General features: G+C 48.6%; 1 long non-coding RNA gene across 1 annotated transcript in view; it reads left to right on the top strand.

Moving 5' to 3' along the window:
• LOC140407886 (uncharacterized) overlaps window positions 1–22,955 on the top strand; it is a 181,810-nt gene extending 158,855 nt beyond the window's left edge. Inside the window, exons 2-3 of the long non-coding RNA XR_011939859.1 lie at window positions 5,589–5,689; window positions 22,295–22,955. This is a non-coding gene — a long non-coding RNA (uncharacterized lncRNA). The remainder of the gene's footprint in view (window positions 1–5,588; window positions 5,690–22,294) is intronic.
• The last annotated feature ends 211 nt before the right edge of the window (window positions 22,956–23,166 follow it).

Genomic DNA, 23,166 nt, shown 5'->3' with positions numbered 1-23,166 from the left:
GTCCTCAATTTAAAATGGGTATTAAAACTGGGGCTTAATATTTACACTAAATAGCCTTCTTTTACCTATCAGATCTATCAGGAAATAGTCGATTCCTATCACATGTTGCAAGTCGTGTGTTCTTTTACGTCACTGTGTGGACGGTACTGTACTCAGTCCCATATTAACCTTATACGTGCCAGATCCTTAAACCACACCTCCCTTTTTCAAGAGTTCCGTAGATAACTCAAACAAAAAACAACTTAACTTGCCAGAGTTGTTACTGACCTGAATGAATGAATTAGTCTTTAGCTAATGGATTTCAAGTTATTCTAGATTACTCCATGTATTTACATCATAATTATTCGCCCATCTCCCCCTTCAAGTCTCCGGAGTTCATGGGTTCAGGTGATCTAGAGGCCTCATATTCCTTCCAGATCTTCACACTACTGTCAGAGGATTATCATAGATTATCATAGAATTTACAGTGCAGAAGGAGGCCATTCGGCCTATCGAGTCTGCACCGGCTCTTGGAAAGAGCGCCCTACCCAAGGTCAACACCTCCACCCTATCCCCATAACCCAGTAACCCCACCCAACACTAAGGACAATTTATCATGGCCAATCCACCTAACCTGCACATCTTTGGACTGTGGGAGGAAACCGGAGCACCCGGAGGAAACCCACGCACACACGGGGAGGATGTGCAGACTCCGCACAGACAGTGACCCAAGCCGGAATCGAACCTGGGACCCTGGAGCTGTGAAGCAATTGTGCTATCCACAATGCTACTGTGCTGCCCTTTGTCGTTACAAATAAACTCTGTTGATTTGGAGGTTGATCAAGCATCTGAATAGATTTTCATCTTCTTTTTCAATTCTTTGATATTGAATCACTCTTTGTCGATTTGACAAAGCGGTGCTAATGGGTAGTTGATTTATCCCCTTTTTTCCCAAGGTGTTCAAACACTGTGCTCATACCACTGGTGTTTGTTCCCCTTCTTTCATCTTGTGACTCTCCCCTTGCATATCGAAGCTCACATTTCAACAATGGAATGTCACTGCCACTTATTTCACAATTTTAGCCAAATGTTGGATTACTGTTTTCTTCTCCAGTTGTTTTTTGAGCTGACGAACCTTTTCATTCAGGTCAGTAACAACTCTGGCAAGTTAAGTTGTTTTTTGTTTCAGAGTTATCTACGGAACTCTTGAATAAGTTTAACATCTTCGCCTGGGCATTCAGTACTTTTGGAATGTTTGTTCCATCTCACTGACCGCTCCATAAACTCTATTCCAATTAATACATTATATCTTCAATCTGTTCCATAGAATTCACCTTTCCTGCTTGAAAAGTCTGGATTTGCTCTTCCATACTGAGCATCTCATCCTTCATGTTGTTCAGATTGGACCAAAGTTCAAGGCGTTCATCAGCTTTGGCTTTTAATTCTGCTTTCAAGCAACTGTTTCGATTCAATTGGCAATTTTTTTCCTGGGTCCCTGTATTTTGCACAATGCTTATTAGTGAGTTCTGAGGCATGACGTTCATCAAGTTTTAACTGAAAATACATTTTTTGTTTCCTTATCAAATGCACCATTCATACATTAAATTTGATTCTCGACACTGATCAGTGTTTACTCTGCAGAGCAGAACTACTCTGTGTTATCATTCAAGCTCACATTCAGTAATTTTGCTTCTGCTAATTGCTTTTAAGACTCCTCACACTACTTTGTGAAAACTTCTACTTTCTTTTGTCATTCAAGATACAGTGGGCAGGATTCTCCCAGCCCCTCGCCGGGCCGGAGAATCCCTGCGATTGGGCCACGCCCCCCCGACGCCGGCATGCGATTCATCGCAGTGCGGAGAATTGGCGCCGGCGTCGGGGCGGCGCCGGTTGCGGGACGTTCTACACGGCCGGCCCGCCGCTTTTCCGTCCCGAATGGGCCGAACGGCCGTAGGAAAAGAGCAGAGTCCCGCCAGCACCGTTGTAACCTGCTCTGGGCCGGCAGGACCTTGGCATATAAGGGTCATGTGGTGGCCTGTGGGGGGGGAGGGGGGGTCCAACCCAGGGGGGGGTCCAACCCGGGGGGGGTCCAACTCGGGGGGGGGGCCTCCGATGTGGCCTGGCCCGCGATCGGGACCCACCGATCGGCAGGCCGACCTCTGTGGCTGGGGGCCTCCTTTTCTACGTGCCGGCCCCTGTAGTCCTGCGCCATGTTGCGTCGGGGTTGGCGCGTTGAAGGAGGCCACTGTGCATGCGCGTGTTGGTGCCGGCGCCATTGCGCATGGCCTCATTGGCTCCGGCGCAACTGCGCATGCATGGATACCGCGGCGCCCAGTTCGCGCCGGGATCTGCAGCTGGAGCGGCACAACCGCTCCAGCACCGTGCTGGCCCCCTGTAGGGGCCAGAATTAGACGTGGGAGCGGCCCGTTCGCGCCATCATAAAACACGACGCCGTGGACACTTTGCCGTGGGATTGGAGAATCCTCCCCTTGATGTTCATCTCTTCATGTATTTCCTTGGAAATGTAATGTTGGTTGTTTAGCTCAGTTGTCTGGACGGCTGGTGCGTGATGTGGAGCGATGGCAACAGCCCGGGTTCAATTTCCGTTATGGCTGAGGTTATTCATGAGGTTATCCACCTTTTCAACCTTGCTCCTTGCCTGAATTTGGTGACCCTCAGGTTAAATCACCACCAGTCAGCTCTCAAAGGGGAGAGCAGCCTATGGACCTCTGGGACTGTGGCAACTTTTGTGTTTAATCCATTCGGCTACTATTGTTTGATTAGTAGGATTTGTTCACTTTGAACAATTTAAAAACAGTTATTTTTGGCAAAGACCATTTTTAACAATACAACTGAGGCCAACTATGAAAAATAACAGGGAATTAGTTCTGGAAAATATTCCTCTCAGAACCAAAGAGTAGTGCAGAATTAATTGGATTGAAGTTCATGCAATATCTTAAACTGATAAAACTTTGTAAAGTAGCAAGAATAAATTTGGCATTTATTTAGATATTGAATTTGATTCTCAAATTGGAGCCAAATCTCCAAAGGGCAAATATCTCAGAAATGTACTCATTAAAGCAACAGTACGATTGTGTCCTTGTATCTTTTCCCTTTCTCATTCATCCCACAAATGTATTGTGCAATGGCCAAGAAGTTCAACTGTACCAGAAAGTGGGCTCCAGGCACGGGGTTCTCACTGCTCACATTTGTTCACGTGGGAACAGGCAGGCCAATAAATTCATGCTGGGACCTCCTTAAAATGATTCAGGGGTGCAGCTTGCTCCATTCATTGACTTCATTCCTGTTGCAAGGAAGTCAGGGGGGGGGGGGGGGGGGTGGCGGGGGCAGGGGGGAAATCAAGTGTCTCTGAAATTACTTCAAGGCAGCCTGCACCTCTTCAATGAAACAGAAAGCAGGGCAACATTTATTAACAGAGAAATAGCTGTGAACGTTTCCACTCAGCCTCTCAAATTCTCTGATGCTACTTTGGAGACCTAATGGAAGGAGGTCCTGAACTTTTATGGGGACAGAATAATCCCTAGGCAAAATCTCAGCTACCAGCTCAAAGAGATCACAGAGGATGTCAATGTCAAGAGCTTACCTCTCAGGACATGGCTGCAATGCTACAAAATGCTCACTGACTTCACCTGAGTGCGCTGATAATCTGCTCACATTTCTAGTACCTTCAGGCTCACTAACCTCAGAATAATCTCCTTCCCTTCACCCTCCGACAATTGTTACATTACACTTCATTCTACCTGAAATGAAATGAAAATCGCTTTTTGTCACAAATAGGCTTCAAATGAAGTTACTGTGAAAAGCCCCTAGTCGCCACATTCCGGCGCCTGTTCGGGGAGGTTGTTACGGGAATTGAACCGTGCTGCTGGCCTGTCTTGGTCTGCTTTCAAAACCAGCAATTTAGCCCTGTGCTAAACAGCCCCTATTCTCCTCCTCCTTCTTCTAACACTTTGTGTTCTAATCTCATCATTATTCCAATCCTCACTTTCCCAAACTCGACATCTGACACACCATTTAAGCTTGACTAGCACATTCTCTAAATATTTCCCCAAAATATTATAGTATAACAGTGATCGGCAGAGCAAGGGGCTATCTTGGGATTAGAGAACAATACTGGCCACAATATAGTTTAGTTGTATGATAGTAGACTTTGTGTGTAGAGTCCAGAAGGAGCCAGCATGATTGCAGCACCCATGCCATGCTGTACCTAGGAGATGTATATAGTTATGGGTTACTAATAAATGGTTTATGTTCAGCCGTAGAATCCCCCAGGCCTTTAGTGTAACACCAAACAACCTGAGCACAAATAATACTAACAAATACCCTTCTTTCTTAAAGGAAAACGTTATGTACAACCCCAGACAAGGTTGCCGAGTTTATATGCACACTGTCGAATCCCTCAAAGAATATGGACTGGATTCTCCAATTTTGAGGCTGTGTGTCCACCCCGGTGTGGGAACGGTGGCTTTTTACAATAGATAAAATGGTGTAAAACGGCCACCGATCTCCGTTTGGCTGGGGGTTAGCAACAAGGCAGCGTAGAGCACCCGACTCTAGCTGCCGATACGGCCCGGAGAATTGCTGGGTCCGTGGCCGTGCATTGGCATGGTGGTGGCCTGCAGCGGCCGTGCCGTGCAACATGGTGCCGGCCCCTCGCGGACCCGGCCTGCGAAATAGTGCCCCCGTTTGGCTGGCTTGCGTGCCCCAGACCACCCCCTAACTGTGCCCCCAGCCCCTGTCAAAGTCCCCCCTGCCCACAGATCAGCCCTCTCCTGACTCTTGCGGCGCTGGACTGAGTCTGCTGCCGCCACACTTAGTTCCCGATGAATGAGGCCACATGCGACCGTCACCGTTGGGAATTCGGCCGGTTGGGGGCCGAACATTGGGGGGTGCGCCTCAGGCATTGTCCTGAGGCCGTCGGTACGGCACGCGACGTACGCGGAGTACGTCACTTAATGGAGGGAGGAGCATCGCGAAAGCGGTGCCACCCCTGATTCGCCTATGAACGGCGATTCTCCGGCCGATCGCTGTACGTGATTTTGGCGTCAGCGACCGGAGAAACCCGCCCTATATGTTTGCCATCAGAGGCTGGGGGAGAATCATAACTATGATAGAGATGTTGTGCAGGATTTCTTACTCTTTAAACTTTTTTGGGGGTTTTTAATAATAATCTTTATTGTCACAAGTAGGCATACCTTAACACTGCAATGTAGTTACTGTGAAAAGCCCCTAGTCGCCACATTCCTGCGCCTGTTCGGGTACACAGAGGGAGAATTCAGAATGTCCAAATTACCTAACAGCACATCTTTTGGGACTCGTGGGAGGAAACTGCAGCACCTGGAGGAAACCCATGAAGACACGGGGAGAGCGTGCAGACTCCGCACAGACAGTGACCCAAGCCGGGAATCAAACCTGGGACCCTGGCGCTGTGAAGCAATAGTGCTCCCCACTGTGCTACCGTGCTGCCCTTTTTCACTTCTATCTTACTATTTATGTACTGTATGCCTGCAGATGCTTCCACTAGCCACTTATTTTTCTGTTCTCCATTCACACCATGAGCTAAATCTGGCCCCTTTCTTGCATTTCAGCTGCTGAAGGCATGGAGATAGCTCTGCCACTTCACAAAGAGGAGGCCAGCTTTCTTGAAGATGCAGCAACACTGGATTTCAAATTTGCAAGCAACTCTGAGGTTAGCAAGCCATGTACTTTAAGACTATGTCAGAAGACAGGCCCAGTTTAGATTTAGAAGCCAGGAAAACATTCTAAATAAGAAGGTAACACCTTTAATGAATAAGATGGTGACTTATTTAATAGGAGTTGTCAAGAAGGTAGTTGAAGAATTGGTTTTAGGAGATTGGGCAAATGTTATGATTTTAGCTCGATAATGCTAATCTTCATAAGATTACAAAATAGTGTAACTATAGACAAGAAAGGCCATATGGCCCTTGTTCACTTATCCAATGAAATGAAATGTTGAGTTCTCCTCATGAACAAGCAAACAGGAAATAAAAAGCTTTGTTGGAATTGGCTAAATGGAGGAGTACTGGTCCAAGGGCACCGAATCCTTGTCAGCAGGAAATTTGAGGCAACCCTTGTGGCCCACCTGACAAACAAAACTGCTTTAAAATCTTTTTAAATCTGTGCCCTGTATCCCAGCACAAATACAGTTTTTAGAACTTGGATTCCAATGTGGCCCCCACAATTTTGGGTTGACTGACCATAAGCATGTCCCAGTGAAGGAGCAAGGTGCAACAATTCCGATATTTAGGGCCCTCGGGTGGTATTTAATGTAGGCCATGTGCCTCACCGAGAGACGGGTGTTGACTCTTTTCAGGAAGGCCTTTCAAGTTCAGTGCCAGCCAGGGCAGTGGTAGGACTTTCCCAGGCTGAGGTCGGTCGGCAGGCCTTCATTGTTCGACAGCGCCACTGGGAGAATGGTGGCTGCTGCTGATAATGCACCCTACTGAAGTCCAGGATTGCTGAAGGATCCAGGCCACAGATGAGTTACGACAGGAGGGGGAATTGCTGGATGGTCTGAGGGCAGGGTCACGGAGAAGGGGCATTGGTAGCAGGGCATGGGGGTAACACTAAGCTGGACCTGCTCCATTCCAATACAAGGCCCTTCAATCAGGCAGTGGGGTTTTTTTTGACCCCAAAATTAGATTTCTCAAATTTTAAGGGCCTTAATTGGCAGCAGGACAGTCAGGCTGTCCACAAGTTCTCCCTCCCAGCCTTAATCAGGGCAAAAGTGGGAATGTGGCGAGGTCCCCATCCACCACTCTCTTGTCTGATTAAATGCCCCCCCCCCCAAGTTAAATCCGCTAAATTCCATCTCTTTTATCCCCTTTTATCAATGACAATGTTTGAGATTTGCAGAGGTCTTGGCTCCTATCATATGAAACATTGTGAAAACACTAGGCTGAGATTTGAGTGTATCCATGCCCTGGCCTAGTTTCTTTTCATCTGTTGCTAACTTTTGGTTGGCTCTTAATTTGGCTCTGTTTAATCACGTTTGCTCAAGAGTCGCCACAAGGTTCAGAAACGAATACTGATCAATGACTCAATACACCAGTTAGTAAGTTCAATGCTCAATTATTTACACACAGTCAAATCTACTCATGCATAAACTCTACAAACTAAACTACCACTATTACTAAAGCCTATACTTAGCTTCGGGTGCCCCACTCAGTCAGAGGAACAATGGCCGTTGCTCGTTTCTGAGGCTGCTGGGTTGAGCCGTTTACAGGGTAGCAACTAGGAGTGTCTATCTCGTAGAGTGCGTTGACTTGGGACTTACTTGGTCTGGTGCAGCTGCTAGGCAGGTCTCCCTCTTCGATGAGAGCCAAAGCCAAAGGAGGGCGTTCTCCCTTAGGGGATACCTTTTATACTAAAAAGGGCTTCACGTGCTTTTGGGCGGGCCTTGAACTTGGCCTCAACTAATTGGGTCTTTCCCAATCATCTGTATCGATTTTCCTCCAATAGAGGGGTGGTTCCCTGATCGCTGGGCGTGACCTGGTGACTGTCAGTCTGCTTTGTCTTAGCTTCTTCTGGTGCCGGGGAGTCTGCCTTAACATTGTGTATCTAAATGTTTCCCTTTTGTCCCCGGAGATGGCTCACTAGGATGTAGATTGTTTGGTGGTTTCTGTCTTATCTGAGAGTTTAAGGTTCTAATCAACAGACGGAGCTTGCACCTGCCTGTTTCTTAGCATTGTCCAATTTTCCCTGCATTATTTGCAAGTGTCCATTTTGTAATCGGGACGTGACCATCCCAGATGGCTACACACCCTCCTTGTGATCCTCAACGCGAAGCGTGAAGGATCACACTACTATGTCGTCTTCATCCTCTGATCACCAGGGCACCCATACTTAGGCTCTACACTGTCCTATCCTATGCAACACAATTTTACCTAAACCATTTTAAATACATTCATTATCATAAAACTCTGTGGGGCGCTATGACATTAATACATGCATTACAGAAAAATAAAAAAACTGGAATCTCTAACTATTCTCAATAAACTATCCTCATTCAAACAATCCAAAAATACAAACAATCCAAAAATAATCTATACATCGTAAGCTGTACAAAATAGCAGCACACACATTTCTCTGGCCTGGCAGTCAGACGCAGAGGTTTACATCTCTTTATTCCATAGAATACATAAAGGAAATGGATGCTCTTTAATCCGTCCCAATGAGTTCGGGGGTCTGGTGAAATCCAAAAATGGGGGACCTAAATCTGTAAACCGGGGTGCGAGAGCGGTATGATCTCCTTTGCCATTTCCTGACTCTTATCGTTTGCACGACACTGCAAAGTATCGCCAGCACTAAGAGTGCTTCGACTACATATGACAGTGAGTACCAGGTGATAAACTTATCACACCAGGTCGGGGTATTGCTAGCTGTCGCTGGGCTAGTTATCTCGGGGTTCCGTGTATTACAGGGGTGAGAGTATTTACGGTTTGTGTGGTAGGGGTCAGGGGGGGAGCGTCCGCGCGCAACTGAAGGGATCCTGCTAAGATCCATGTGAACACGAAGGCTGTCTTCATCTTTGTCAGACTTCTTCTTTGTCTTCCTCTGGGGTTCCTGGGTTTCTGGAGTTCTGTGAACACAAGCATAATTTCTGTTCTTATCTTGCTTAAGATCTTGTATGTCTGTCTGTCTGCCCTTTATTGCCAATTTCCCTTTATAATTGGTCACCATCCGTGACTCCCTCATTTTAAAAAAAACGAATATTTGGACTAGACATCTAAGAAAAATACTGCCGTACTGCGAGCCGTCTCGCAGCCTGTGTGATTTACCATCCCAGTGTTTGAGGATGTAAATAGCATAGGGAAGCAACCTAAGGATTGCCAAAACCAAACAAAAGAATTTCGAACATAACGAGCCAAAATGGGGTGCATATGGGCCGCGGGTGGGTAAGAAATGGGTGGAATCCCCGGGTAGGACGGTGATCAATGCCGTATGCCGAGCATAGCTGACCAGAGGGGGGTCCCTCAGGCAGGGCGGGGACCAATGCCGTTTCTCCACTGCCTGAGCAACCGGCAAGAACGGGTAAGAATGTGGTCATTGTGGGGGCTGCCTCTCGAATTAGGAGAGCAATTATGAGTCGTGTTCTGTCGACAAACTGGTTCCTCTGAACTATTGTCTGGGACAAATTTGTTCTATTAACAGCCGAGGGGGCGTTAAAGGAGTGGTGACGTGGGGCCGTGAAAAACTTACTGAGTTTACACACAACACTTAACGATAACACTAACGAACAAACATTTAACAAACATGGTGCAGGTTCCATCAGAAAGGACACCGTATCTCTCCAGCGGTTCCTTTTACTGCATCATCTGGACACCTCACAGCTCAATAGCGAACAGTGTCGCAAAGGGATTCGTTTGGTGGGAGTCAGACTCTAAGTCATCATCTTCTCCCGGCTGCCAAACTCGTGTCTGTAGTAACCGTGTTAAAGCTGCTTGGGGCGAATTGGAGTCCATCTCATCATTCCGGATGAGCCTGAACGAATTGTCTCGGTGCCAGAATCGAGTGTCGAGGTTGGAGCTACTGTGCTTCAATCCGTAATCGTCGGGCGGTGGGTCTGGGGTTTTGATATAATTGATCTCAAATGGGTCAGTAAAATCATGCTCAGATTCTCTGGGAGTGGGGCATGGTGCATGGGTGTAGTCGTAATGTGGTGTGCTGTGGCTGTCGTCATTGCGATCGCTATCACTGTCGCTGCTGGTTGAGGGAAGGGAGAGGTGGAGTCGTGCCTCTGGGGGCGGAGTTAAAGTCGTGTCTGAGGACGGGCTGGAGTGGTTGGGGGAGGGTAGGAATACGTCATCTGTGGGCGGGGCGTGATCGTCTGCTGCTACGAGCAGCATGTGGTGTGTGTTGTTATTCTGTGAGCCGTAAGCCTCGAGCTGGTTTATATGAAACCAGGCAGACTTACCATTGGGATAGGTTATTTTGTATATTGAGGGTCTGACTTTGTCCAAAATGGAGTATGGTCCGGAAAATCTTGGGGAAAGGAGTGAACTGGGGTTGTAAAGGGAAAGCATAACTTATTGCCCTACTGTAAACTCAGTGGCGTGTACTGCTTTGTCGAAACAATCCTTGCTTTGTTTCTTCCTGGTTCCAAGTCTCACTGCTGCTGCGAGTTGGGCTGCCTTTATGTTCTGTGACAGTTGTGTAACCGCGTTTACATGTGTGAGGGCTGTAACTGCGGGGCTGGCCAAATCCAGTCCTAGTAAATACTCAGTGCCTTTCATAGGGCATCCGGTCATGAGGATGTGGGGGTGTATCCTGTGGATGTAGATACCGTGTTTCTTAAAAACATCAGAGCAAATAGGAGAACTGAATCCCAGGTGCTATTATTTTGCTGTCCCATTTTCCTGAGGGTGGCTTTCAATGTCCTATTCATTTGTTCTACAATACCACTTGACTGGGGGTGGTTTGCGATATGGAACTTTTGTCTAATGCCGAAAATCGTGAGGAAGCGTTTCATTACACGTCCAGTGAAATGGGAGCCTTGGTCGCACTCTATACTGCGTGGGAGGCCCCATCTTGTAAAGATGTGGTGTGTTAATATTTTAGCCGTTGTCTTGGCCGTATTAGTTCGTGATGGAAATGCTTCCACCCATTTTGTGAAGGTGTCTATGACCACCAACACATACTTGTAACCATTTCTGCACGGGGGTAGGGGTCCTATATAATCTGTCTGGAGATTTGTCCAGGGTCCATTAACGTGGCGGGTATGACAAAGTTGAGCCTTTTTAGCATATCATAGAATTTACAGTGCAGAAGGAGGCCATTCGGCCCATCGAGTCTGCACCGGCTCTTGAAAAGAGCACCCTACCCAAGATCAACACCTCCACCCTATCCCCACAACCCAGTAACCCCACCCAACACTAAGGGCAATTTTGGACACTAAGAGCAATTTATCATGGCCAATCCACCTAACCTGCACATCTTTGGACTGTGGGAGGAAACTGGAGCACCCGGAGGAAACCCACGCACACACGGGCAGGATGTGCAGACTCCGCACAGACAGTGACCCAAGTCGAAATCGAACCTGGGACCCTGGAACTGTGAAGCAATTGTGCTATCCACAATGCTACCGTGCTGCCCCTGCCCATATCTATCCGGATTGTTATGGGCACAGATTAAGCAATTCTCTACGTAGTTTTTGACGTCGATTTTTAAATCAGGCCACCAGCAAAGTGGTCTGAGGTGGGCTAGGGTGGGTTCAATTCCTTGGTCTCCATGATTGTCATGGAACTGACAAATGATCTGGTTCTTGTCCTGGCTGGGAACTATATAAATGCCATCCTTTAAAATCACACCGTCGTGTGTGGTGATTGCGTTTCTAAACTTGTCGTACGGGCCTGGGAAGGTTCCGTTTAAAACTTCCCCGAGTTTCTCATCCTCTTTCTGGGCCTTCGCTAAATCCTGAATGTTGGTTTGTGAGACCTGAACTGCGTGTACTGGGGTGCTTTCGGGGGGGGGGGGGGGGGTTCCAAAAATAACCATGCCTAGAGCCCGCCTTCGCTAGGGCGTCTGTTTTAACGTTACCAGGGGGGGAAGAATGGTGATGACTGAACCTTAATTATTCCGTATTTCCTATCCTTCGCTGTCGCTAAGATATGGCGGAGTAATGGGGCTGAGGGTAGGGGTTTACCGTCCGCGGAAATAAATCCTCTTGTTTCCCAGAGTGGTAGGAACTCTGTCAAACTATTGCAGACATACGGGCTGTCTGAGTAGATGTCTGCTGGGGTCGGGAACGAGTCTGGGTGGGTCTACAATATATGCAATCGCTGCCAGCTCTGCTGCCTGCGAGCCTAAGTGTCCTGGCAACTTTAAGGAAATTTCATCTAGGGCACATCCCTGCGCGTCCTCTACATATATACCGCAACCAGTAATTTTCCCTCCGTTTAACACTGTGGAGGAGCCATCCACGTAAATCTTCAGGGGTGCGCACATGTCTGTGGGCTGGGGTCTCTGGGGTGTACTACCTGTTTTCCTGGGGGGTGTTTTGGGAATAAATGGGCCTGTGTTCTGTTTTGTGGTGATGATCTCACATTCATGAGGGGTGCCTGCATATTGCAAATTATCGGCAAGGAATGTGTGAGTTTTGGTTCTCTTTACCGTGATGTCCCGTCCCTGTAAAAGAAGGTCCAACGGGCTGCGTGGATTTGGCTGACTGTGCCATCTTTAAGTCGGCCGTCTAACAATAGCTGTGTTGGTGTGTGTTCTGTGAGGATGGTGATGGGGTTGAGTCCTGTAATGTGAAGTGTTGGGTACTCTGAGACACAGACGAACCAACAAGGTTGCGATTGGTACAACGCAGTTTTATTTCATTTAACTATTGACATAGCAAACTCTGGTACTCAGCACATGGTGACTGTCTGAGTCTCTGGTATGGAGGTCCTTGCCCTGAGCCGTCTCCTGCTGGACTGACTAGGAAGTGTCATGTTCCTTGTTTTGTACTGTGTATGCTCTTGTCTGTGATTGGCTGTCGTGTTGTGTGTGCTAATTGGTCCGTTGATCTGTCCATCATTATGTATGTGTGTATGTGCTGTGATGTCCACTTGAATATCATGACATCCCCCCTTTTTTTACAGGATTATGTGCCTACGTGGTTATAAATAGAAATGTGTACTGAGTGCAGCTAAATGTGTGCGTGTAATATTTACAGCATGTACATGGGGCTTAACTATATACAAGGGGCGATGTCGGGTGTGACATAATAACGAGGTTGTACCATAACAAAGAACGGGGAAATATGGAATGATAAAACGAATTCCTGTAACGATAAGAACATAAACATGTTAAAACAGTGGTTGCATGAGTTCAACGTGGAAACAGTCTCATAAGTCCAGTCTAGTAGGTGGGCGACGAATTCGGGTTGACCGCCTCAAAGGTAGGTCTGGAACCACCGACTGAGGTGCGGGCCCGGCCACGGGTGGCGACGGAAGGGGCATGGTAGCAGGCAGCTCCACAAAGTCGCTATCAGGAACCACAGGAGGACACGGTGTCAGTGTAAGGTCTCATTGCGAGGGTGGAAGTAAGCGAAGGGCTCGGCGATTGCGCCTACGCACGGATCCATCAGGCATGCGAACCAGGAACGAGCGGAGAGCCACGCGTCGGAGACCTTCGGCAGGTGCTGACCAGCCACCTTCTGGTAGGTGGATGCGGACTTTGTTTCCAGGGGCCAGGGCAGGAAGATCAGTTGCCCGTGTGTCATATTCCCGTACCAGCCTCCCCGAACAGGTGCCGGAATGTGGCGACTAGGGGCTTTTCACAGTAACTTCATTGAAGCTTACTCGTGACAATAAGCGATTTTCATTTTTTTCATGGCCTCTTCTGGCGACCGCGCTGCAATTGCATCCTGTGCAGTACCGAAGCATGGTCTATTGTGGGTGCCAAGATGGAAGGCACAGTGGTCCTGAGGGCGCGACCCATCAGCAGCTGGGCTGGTGAGAGACCAGTGGCTAGTGGGGCCGAGCGATAGGCCAGCAGGGCGAGGTGAAAGTCTGATCCGGCAGCAGCAGCCTTGCAGAGGAGCAGCTTGACAATGTGAACGCCCTTCTCCACCTTTCCATTTGATTGGGGGTGCAGAGGGCGAGACGTCACGTGTGTGAAGCCATACGAGGCAGCCAACGATGACCATTCCTGGCTGGCGAAACAGGGCCCATTGTCCGACATGACAGTCATCGGAATGCTGTGGCGAGCGAAGGTGTCTTTGCAGGCCCTGATGGCAGCAGACGATGTCAAATCGTGCAGGCGTATAACTTCTGGGTAGTTCGAGAAGAGGTCAACGATGATGACATAGTCCCTGCCGAGCGCGTGAAATAGGTCCACACCCACCTTCACCCATGGGGACGTCACCAGCTCATGGGGCAGAAGCGTTTCAGGAGGTTGTGCCGGCTGAAACCTTTGGCAGGTGGGACAGTTGAGCACCATATTGGCAATATCATCACTGATGCCCGGCCAGTATACCGCCTCTCAGGCCCTCCGTCTGCACTTCTCGACCCCCAGGTGGCCTTCGTGTAGTTGGTCGAGGACCAGCTTGTTCATGCTGTGCGGAATCACAATCCGGTCCAGCTTCAGAAGGACACCATCAATGACGGCCAGGTCATCTCGGACATTGTAGAACTGCGGGCACTGCCTTTTCAGCCACCCTCCCGTCATGTGGCGCATTACACGTTGTAGAAGGGGGTCGGCCGCAGTCTCCCGGCGAATACGGGCCAGACTGGAGTCGTCAGCTGGCAGATTTGCCGATGTGAAGGCCACCTGCGCCTCAACCTGACATACGAACCCCTCCGAATCTGGCAGCGTGCTCACTGCTCTAGATAGGGCATCCGCAACGATGAGTTCCTTCCCTGGGGTGTAGACCAGTTGGAAGTCGTACCTCCTGAGTTTCAGGAGGATGCGCTGGAGGCGAGGGGTCATCTCGTTCAGGTCCTTATTTATGATGCTGACCAGGGGGCGGTTGTCAGTTTCGACAGTGAACCGGGGAAGACCATACACATAGTCATAGAACTTGTCTAAACCGGTTAGCAAGCCCAGGCACTCCTTTTCGATCTGCGCGTAGCGCTGCTCTGTGGGGGTCATGGCTCGCGATGCCTAGGCAACTGGGGCCCATGACGCCGTGTCATCCCGCTGCAGGAGCACTGCCCCAATGCCGGATTGGCTGGCATCAGTCGAGATTTTGGTGGCACGAGACGTATCAAAGAATGCCAATCCCAGTGCAGTGGTGAGTTTGAGTTTGAGCTCCTCCCATTCCAGCTGGTGTGTGTGTTGCCACTGGAACTCTGTGGCCTTTTTGACGAGGTGGCGCAGAGCTGTCGTGTGGGAGGCAAGGTTGGGAATGAACTTCCCCAGGAAGTTGACCATGCCAAGGAAGCATAGCACTACTTTCTTGTCTGCCGGCTGCGGCATGGCTGTGATGGCGCACACCTTTTCTGCATCCGGACGGACCCCTGACCGGGAAATATGGTCCCCCAGGAACGTCAGCTCGGTTTGGCCAAAGGAACACTTGGCGCGGTTGAGGCGCAGGCCGTTTTCCCGTATGCGGGCAAAAACGCGTTGGAGTCTATATATGTGCTCCTGTGGTGTGGTTGACCAGATGATGACGTTGTCCACGTATACGCGCACCCCTTCGATGCCTTCCATCATCTGCTCCATGATCCTATGAAAGACCTCGGATGCCGAGATGATGCCAAATGGCATCCGGTTGGGTCAATGCATATCCCGAGCTCGCCAGAGGGCTTCTTGACACACACCATGGAGCTGACCCACGGCGTGGGCTCCGTGACCCTGGATAGGACCCCTTGGTCCTGGAGATCCTGCAGCTGCTGCTTGAGGCGGTCTTTGAGTGGCGCAGGGACTCTGCGAGGTGCGTGAATGACCGGGATGGCGTCTGGTTTGAGGCGAATTTGGTAGGTGTATGGCAGTGTTCCCATGCCCTCGAATGCCTCCTGGTTGTGGGCGAGGAGCGATTGGAGCTGTGCGTTGAACTCTGCATCCGGCAAATCAGATGTGCCGCCTGGAGAGTGTGGACTCGTTGCACGAGGTGGAGAGCCTTGCATGCCTGTGCGCCTAGCAGGGAGTCCTTCGATGAGCCGACTATCTCGAACGAGAGTGTGGCCGTGTGTGTGTTGTGTGTCACCTGGAGCTGGCAGGATCCCATAGCCGGGATAACGTTCCCGTTGCAGTCGACCATCCTGCACCGGGACGGCCGGATTGGTGGTCTGACCTTCATGGCGTAGAAGGCTGACCATGCTATGAGGTTGGCGGAGGTGCCAGTGTCCAGGCGGAAAGTGATCGGCGATCGGTTTACCATCAGGGTGGCACACCATTCATCACCCGGATTGATTGTGTTGACTCGGTTCCCGTCAATGACCGCAACCCGGAAGGCGTCTCGGTCATCTGTGTCATCGGTCTGGATGTCGTAATGTGGAGGCTGAATGGTCCGTACGTTCCTGCGAGGTTGTCGGAGATGTGGAAGATCGACAGGTTGAGCTGCACGTCAGTAAGCAGCGTAGTGGCCCATCTTGCCACAGCGTAGGCATTGTCGGGTTTTTGCGGGACATTGCCCTTTTAAATGTGCAGCTCCACAGTTGCCGCATGTCGTGACGTCATGGCGTTCGTTGCGCCACTGCGCGTGCGCAGTTCGGTCTTGCGTCGAACGCGCCTGCGTATCACGTCCCTCAGTGTTGCCGTAGGTTTTGGCGCGCACAAGCGCGGGAGGCCTCCAAAAGCACGCGAAACGGCCACCCTCGTCCGGGCCGCGGGCCGGGAGAAACTCGATCGCCTGGACCCGTTCAGCCTCGTGGGGCACCTGGCTCGCCGATCCGGTCGCGTAGGACCCCCTCCACGCCGATTCGGTCGCCTGAAATTGGGCATAGCGGCTAGTCGCGTTCTCGTGCAGGACACAGGCCTTGATTGCAGATGCTAAGGTTAGGCCTTTTATTTTTAAAAGCTGCTGGCATAGGGTGCCCGAGGCAACCCCAAAAATGATCAGGTCCCGGATCATGGACTCTGAGGTGGTGTCGTAACCGCAGGACTGCGCGAGTATGCGGAGATGCGTCAGGAATGACTGAAAGAGCTCATCCATACCTTGCAGGCGCTGCTGGAAGACATACCTCTCAAAGCTCTCATTGACCTCAACGTTGAAGTGTTGGTCGAGCTCGAGGAGGACGTATTTAGATTTGTCCTCGCCTTCCGTGAACACCAGGGAGTTGTAGACATGGATGGCGTGCTGACCTGCGGTGGTGAGGAGGATGGCGATCTTTCTTTTGTCCGAGGCGCTCTGTTTTTCGTTGGCTTCCAAAAAGAGTTCGAAACGCTGTTTGAGCAACGTCCAATTTACGCCGAGGTTCCCAGCGACTTGCAACGGCTGCGGTGTGTTGACGGTGTCCATGGTGCAAGATGGCAGATTTGTGGGTAGGTATTAATTCACTTCTGGTACCATGAAGTGTTGGGTACTCAGAGACACAGACGAACCAATACGGTTGCGATTGGTACAACGCAGTTTTATTTCATTTAACTATTGACGTAGTAAACTCTGGTACTCAGCACGTGGTGACTGTCTGAGTCTCTGGTATGGAGGTCCTTGCCCTGAGCCGTCTCCTGCTGGACTGACCAGGAAGTGTCGTGTTCCTTGTTTCGTACTGTGTATGCTCTTGTCTGTGATTGGCTGTCGTGTTGTGTGTGCTAATTGGTCCGTTGATCTGTCCATCATTATGTATTTGTGTATGTGCTGTGATGTTCACTTGAATATCATGACATAATGTAGGCAAAGTATTGTACTGCCCAAAAAACTGCGGGCAGGCGGGCAGAAAATCCTTGCTCTACGGGGTCTAACATGTGTGAGGCGTATGCTATGGGGCGTAACTGGCCATGGCGTTCCTGGAGGAGCACGGCCGAAAGGGTTCGGTCGGTGCTTGCAACCTCGATTGCGTATGGGGAAAGGGGATCTGGGACCTGTAGTGCAGAGGCTGTACTGAGTGCTCTTTTTAAAGCATCCACGGCATCTGTATGCTATGGAAGTCATTCCCAAGGTGCCTGCTTCTTGAGACGTTCGGAAAGGGGCGCTGCTTTAGTGGCAAAACTGTCAATATGGTTTTGGCAGTAGCCAACCAGTCCTAAAAATGACCGGAGGGCTGAGACATTGTGGGGAAGGGGCAATTTGACGATCAAGTCAATTCTCTTGTGCTCGATCTCGCGTTTACCATGAGTGATCACTGTTCACAAGTAAATCACTTTTTCTTTCAGAATCTGGGCCTTCTTGGGGTTGACTTTACAACCAATTTCTTTTAGGAGTGCTAGGAGCTCGGCGAGAAGCAAAATGTGCTCTCCCTTTGTGTCTGTCTGTAGTAATAAGTCGTCTACATACTGGACTAGACAATCGGGGCGGGAAAACTTTGCTAAACCATTTGCCAGCTGTCGGTGGAAAATGGAGGGGGAGTTGTGGAAGCCTTGTGGAAGGCACGTCCACGCGTATTGTTGCCCTTGGAATGTAAAGGCAAATTTGTACTGGCACGCTTTAGCCAATGGAATGGACCAGAAGCCATTACTAATGTCCAAAACCAAAAAAATTTTGACTGGAGTCCCTGTTTGAGCATGGTCTCGGGACTCGTGGCTACGGTGGGGGCTGCTGCTGGGGTTACTTTGTTCAGTTCCCGGTAATCAGTGGTCAGTCGCCATGATCCATCCGGTTTCCTGATGGGCCAAATCGGTGCGTTGTTTATCGAGGCTACTGATCTGAGTACGCCTTGATCCAACAAACTCTCTATTACTTTGGAGATTTCTCCCTCTGCTTCCTGGGGAAATCCGTACTGCTTCTGGGGTTTAGGGTCGGGACCTGTAATGTTCACAAAGCCAGTCAGACTGCCACAGTCGAGCTTGTGCTGTGCAAATGCTGCTTTATGTTCCTGCAGGACTGCCCTAACGTGTTTGCCTGCACTAATGGCTCGAGGGTCGAACCAGAGGCCTCCTACTGAGCTAATCATATTTACGTATTCTCCTACTGTGAGCGTGGCGGGGGCTCGTGCTGTCTTTGCCATTTTCCATACACACTTGTTCACTGGATCAAAAGAAAGGTTATGGGAGCTCATGAAATTGATCCCAAGGATATGTTCTGCTGTCTGGGGAAGATCAACTAAAACTACGGGGTGCTTGATTGCGATGTTCCCTATTTATATTGCTACAGGGGCTGTGATGTGTCCCTGTTGTAAATGGCCTGTAAAACCGCTGAGTGTGATGGTGTCTGTTGTGGGCCATGTGTCTCGCTGAAACATCGTGGAGGAATTGAGTGTGGTGCGGGACCCTCCTGTGTCCCAAAGAAATTCTACGGGTTGTCCCCGGACTTTGCCTGCTACTACCGTTCTGCCGGACTTGTCCCAAAGGGTGTCGCGAACCCAAGTTGGGGAGCCCGAACACCATCAGTCGGTGCCGTTCATGTCTGTATTCTCTGAACGGGCGCTAACGCTATGGATCGGCTTTGCCCTATTCCTGTTTAGGGTGCCTGTCTGTTGGTTTCTCTGCTGCTTCTGGGGAGCGTTGCACTCTCGTGCAAAGTGTCCTAGCTTTCCACATTTATAACATTGTCGAGGTTTTGGCTGGGGTTGACTGTTCCTGCCCTCATTTACCCATGCGGGATCCTGGTGTGCTATAACTGGGTTCATTTCTACCTGCTCTTCATCGGGTGTTATAAATGCAGTTTTGCCTGCAATTGATTGCTCCCAAGCGCGGGACAATCTCTTCAAAACCCATTTTTCATTGTGGGCCTCATCTGAGGGGTCATAATTTGCGCAAGCTTTCCGTCCTGCTTCTGTGGCGTAGGAGACGAGAATTCGCGTCCATTTAGCCATATTATCTGGGGATAAATGGGCGCGGGCTAACTCTCCAAAAACTGCGGTAAAGTGAATCCACAAACGTCCAGCAAACGCTGTGGGGTGCTCTGTCTTTTGCCTACACTTATTCAGGCCTTCTACGGGGTTTCCTCTGTTAAAGCCAATCGCATCAAGGATCGCTGTGTGCATCTCTTGGAGTGTGCCTCCTACTACATTCTGTGGGCCGGGAAGGGCTGCTTCGACTGAAGGGTCGAGGCTTAAAACTGTGAGATTCACTTGCTCCTTTTCGTCCAGGCCGTACATGGTAGCCTATTGTTTGACTTTTGCGAAAAATTAGTGGGGGTCGGAGGTGGGAAGGAATGGTGTAATTTTTCCACACTCATCCCGTAATTGAGTCACGGTTAACAGGGTTGTGTAAAGGAAGTCTGCTTCTCCTTCTCCTGCGGCCCTGCGGTGTGTGGTTACAGGATTCATGGGGGGGGTGTTCTGCCTGTTCGGTTGGGGGTTGGGGCGCTTTCCTTTTCTGGGGTTTTCCCTGCCGACAAAACTCCCGACAGCTTTATGCAACAAAATCTCTCAGGTTTACTTTATATCCCTGTTAGTACGCATGCATTAACACACTTCCGAATCTCAGAGGCTTGATCAGTACTGTTTTGACGCTTGTGGTTTTTCTGTTCCCAATTGGATTCTCAATTCAAATTTTGGGTTCTCTCGGAGTGGTTCGGCCACTGTGAGAAACACCGCTCACTTGATAATAATTTACACTTAGTCAAATTCTGAAGAAGTATTTTATTCAATCGATCTTGCAAGAGCGGGTGCAGCCCATCAACATTGGCAGACACAAAGAATTCATACAGCATCACTTTGTTATATACAATCTGTGAGAAACACATCCCACAAACTGCTGAAAGGGCAGTTTCCTTATCAGTGATTCCTTATTTAGATTTGTTATGTTCAATTTGTCTTCCCCCTTGCTTAGTGGTTTCTGTTAGCTCCTGGTATATCCTTGGACCGTCAATTAAAAGATAAGAATGAGGCCCCCTGCTTGCACCTGCGTCCTGTTATTGTACATCCCGTTCCTCCCCGAAGGTCAGTCCTGTACATAGTTACAACAACTTGCTCACTGTAGCTAACACAGAACTCCACTTGACATCTTATTTTCCCATCAAGCCTTATTGTTGACATCTTAATTGTGAACCAGAGTTATACATGTAAAAACAACATAAAATGCACATTTCTCATAATTCCCCCTTTTTATTCTTGTTGCTTTTTACACTATGTAGCTCCTTCTAGCCTACCCCAAAATTGTCCAACTTCCTCTCAACCTCTCTTTCTATGGGGTCGTCCTCTCCTTCAGTCTTCCCTCTTTCTAGTCGGCAAATTGTTTCCTGGCCTCCCTTACCCAGGGGTAATGGCATAAACTCTACAAACTAAACTACCACTATTACTAAAGCTTCGGGTGCCCACTCAGTCAGAGGAACAATGGCCGTTGCTCGGTTCTAAGGCTGCTGGGTTGAGCTGTTTACAGGGTAGCAACTAGGAGCGTCTATCTCGTAGCGTGCGTTGACTTGGGACTTACTTGGTCTGGTGCAGCTGCGAGGCAGGTCTCTCTCTTCGATGAGAGCCAAAGCCAAAGGAGGGAGATTCTCCCTTGGGGGTTACCTTTTATCCTAAAAAGCGCTTTGTGCGCTTTTGGGCGGGCCTTGAACTTGGCCTCAACTAATTGGGTCTTTCCCAATCATCTGTATCGATTTTCCTCTAATAGAGGGATAGTTCCCTGATCGCTGGGCGTGTCCTGGTGACTGTCAGTCTGCTTTGTCTTAGCTTCTTCTGGTGCCAGGGAGTCTGTCCTAACATTGTGTATCTAAATGTTTCCCTTTTGTCCCCGGAGATGGCTCATTAGAATGTAGATTGTTTGGTGGTTTCTGTCCTGTCTGAGAGTTTAAGGTTCTAATCAACAGACAGAGCTTGCACCTGCTTGTTTCTTAGCATTGTCCAATTTTCCCTGCATTCTTTGCAAGTGTCCATTTTGTAATCGGGACGTGGCCATCCCAGATGGCTACACATCCTGCCCTAGTCTTGCTGAAGTTGCAGCAAAACGATTCAAAAGCAACTGTGAATTTTGAAGGTTGAGCCTTTCAGCCCTTTTTAGTGTGAAAAAAACTTAAATTACTCTACTCACAGTGATAAATTAGTAAATACATCATGTTACACGTGTGACAAATCAACTGCTTCATGTTGAAATGCTGCCCTTTTTAGATCTATTTTGCAATGCATTCTAAATGGCAGCTGTATTTTTTTATTAATGCTTTGAGAGAGAACTGGTGGCAACCGGGAAATCAAACAATTAAAATAGGTAGCAAATGCTGAAATGGCTGTACCAATAATGTGCGTGAGTACTGAATAAAAATCCTGAGTTTAATCAGTTTATTTAAACAGAAATATTTATTAGCTATTTGTTTAATTGTGGTATGATTGGCGGAGGCAAACTTGGTTATCTATCGTCAATGAGTAAGGAAAGCACTATTTATGTTTCATGACTCAAATCAATAGGCTTCACAACCTCTGGAAAAAATTGCTTCAAAACTCATACCCAAATCTTTGCAAGTAACTGCGAGCAGTACAAAGGGATGGTTCCTAATCTGTAATCTGCCCTTTGAAATATGTCATACATTTCCCACTTCTACCCTTTTAAAACTGAGATGAGGAGGAATTTCTTCAGCCAGAGGATGGTGAATCTGTGGAACTCTTTGCCGCATAGTGGTACTGTCACTGAACTAGTAATCCAGAGACCCAGGATAAGGATCTGGTGACCTGAGTTTGAATCCCACCACCGCAGGTGATGGAATTTAAACTCAATAAAATATCTGGAATTAAAAGTCTAACGATGACCATGAAACCATTATCGATTGTTGTAAAAACCCATCTGGTTCACTCCTGTCCTTTAGGAAAGGAAATCTGCCATCCTTACCTGGTCTGGCCTACAAGTGACTCCAGACCCACAGCAATGTGGTTGACTCTTGAATGCCCTCTGAAATGGCCTAGCAAGCCGCTACAAAAGCACAAAAAATAAATGAAACCGGACGGAGCACCCAACATCGACCAGGCACCGGAAACAACGGCAAACCCAGTTCTGTCGACACTGCGAAGTCCTCCTTACTAACATTGAGGGACTAGTGCCAAAGTTGGGAGAGCTGTCTCACAGACTTGTCAGGTGGATGTACCTTTAAGAAATGTGTGTTTATCAAATAGCTGCAGGGATGTCAGTGTGTGGGTGGAGCTGGCTGTCTGTCTGGCTTTTATTTTTGTTTTGAGCTGGCAGCTGCAGTGTGTTTAGTTTCGTTTTCAGAGTTGGAGAGCTGCATTCACAGCAAGAAGATGTTATGATCTCTCTCTGCAATCTAAAGCATGTCTCCAAATCACTTGATGATTTCAAAGTAATACCTGTTTCTGTAGAGAATTTAAACCTGCTGTCTTTATTTAAAAAGGGTTTAACTTATGGATGTTGTTTGGGAGGTTATTACGGGTTATCTATAGAGTACTGTATCTTTTTGGGGATGGTCAGGGTTGGTGGTAGTTAAACTGTTTACTGTGTGTTTATAAAATGTTAACTGGATTTAAAGAATAAACATTGTTTTTGTTTAAAAATACTTTTAGTCCTCTGTTGCATCACACCTGTAAAGTGGACCCTTGTACTGCACATAACCAAAATCTATTTAAAGTTGTGGGTCAGGTGAACTCCATGATATACTTTGGTGTTCTCTAAACCCTGGCTCATTTAGACTAATTAAGCAACAGCCTGACATCGTCATACTCAGAG

The sequence above is a fragment of the Scyliorhinus torazame genome, chromosome 2 (genome assembly GCF_047496885.1).
Source record: "Scyliorhinus torazame isolate Kashiwa2021f chromosome 2, sScyTor2.1, whole genome shotgun sequence".
NCBI classification, from domain to species: domain Eukaryota; kingdom Metazoa; phylum Chordata; class Chondrichthyes; order Carcharhiniformes; family Scyliorhinidae; genus Scyliorhinus; species Scyliorhinus torazame.
The sequence above is the reverse complement of the archived record's forward strand: the minus strand, read 5'-3'. Positions and strand labels throughout refer to the sequence as shown.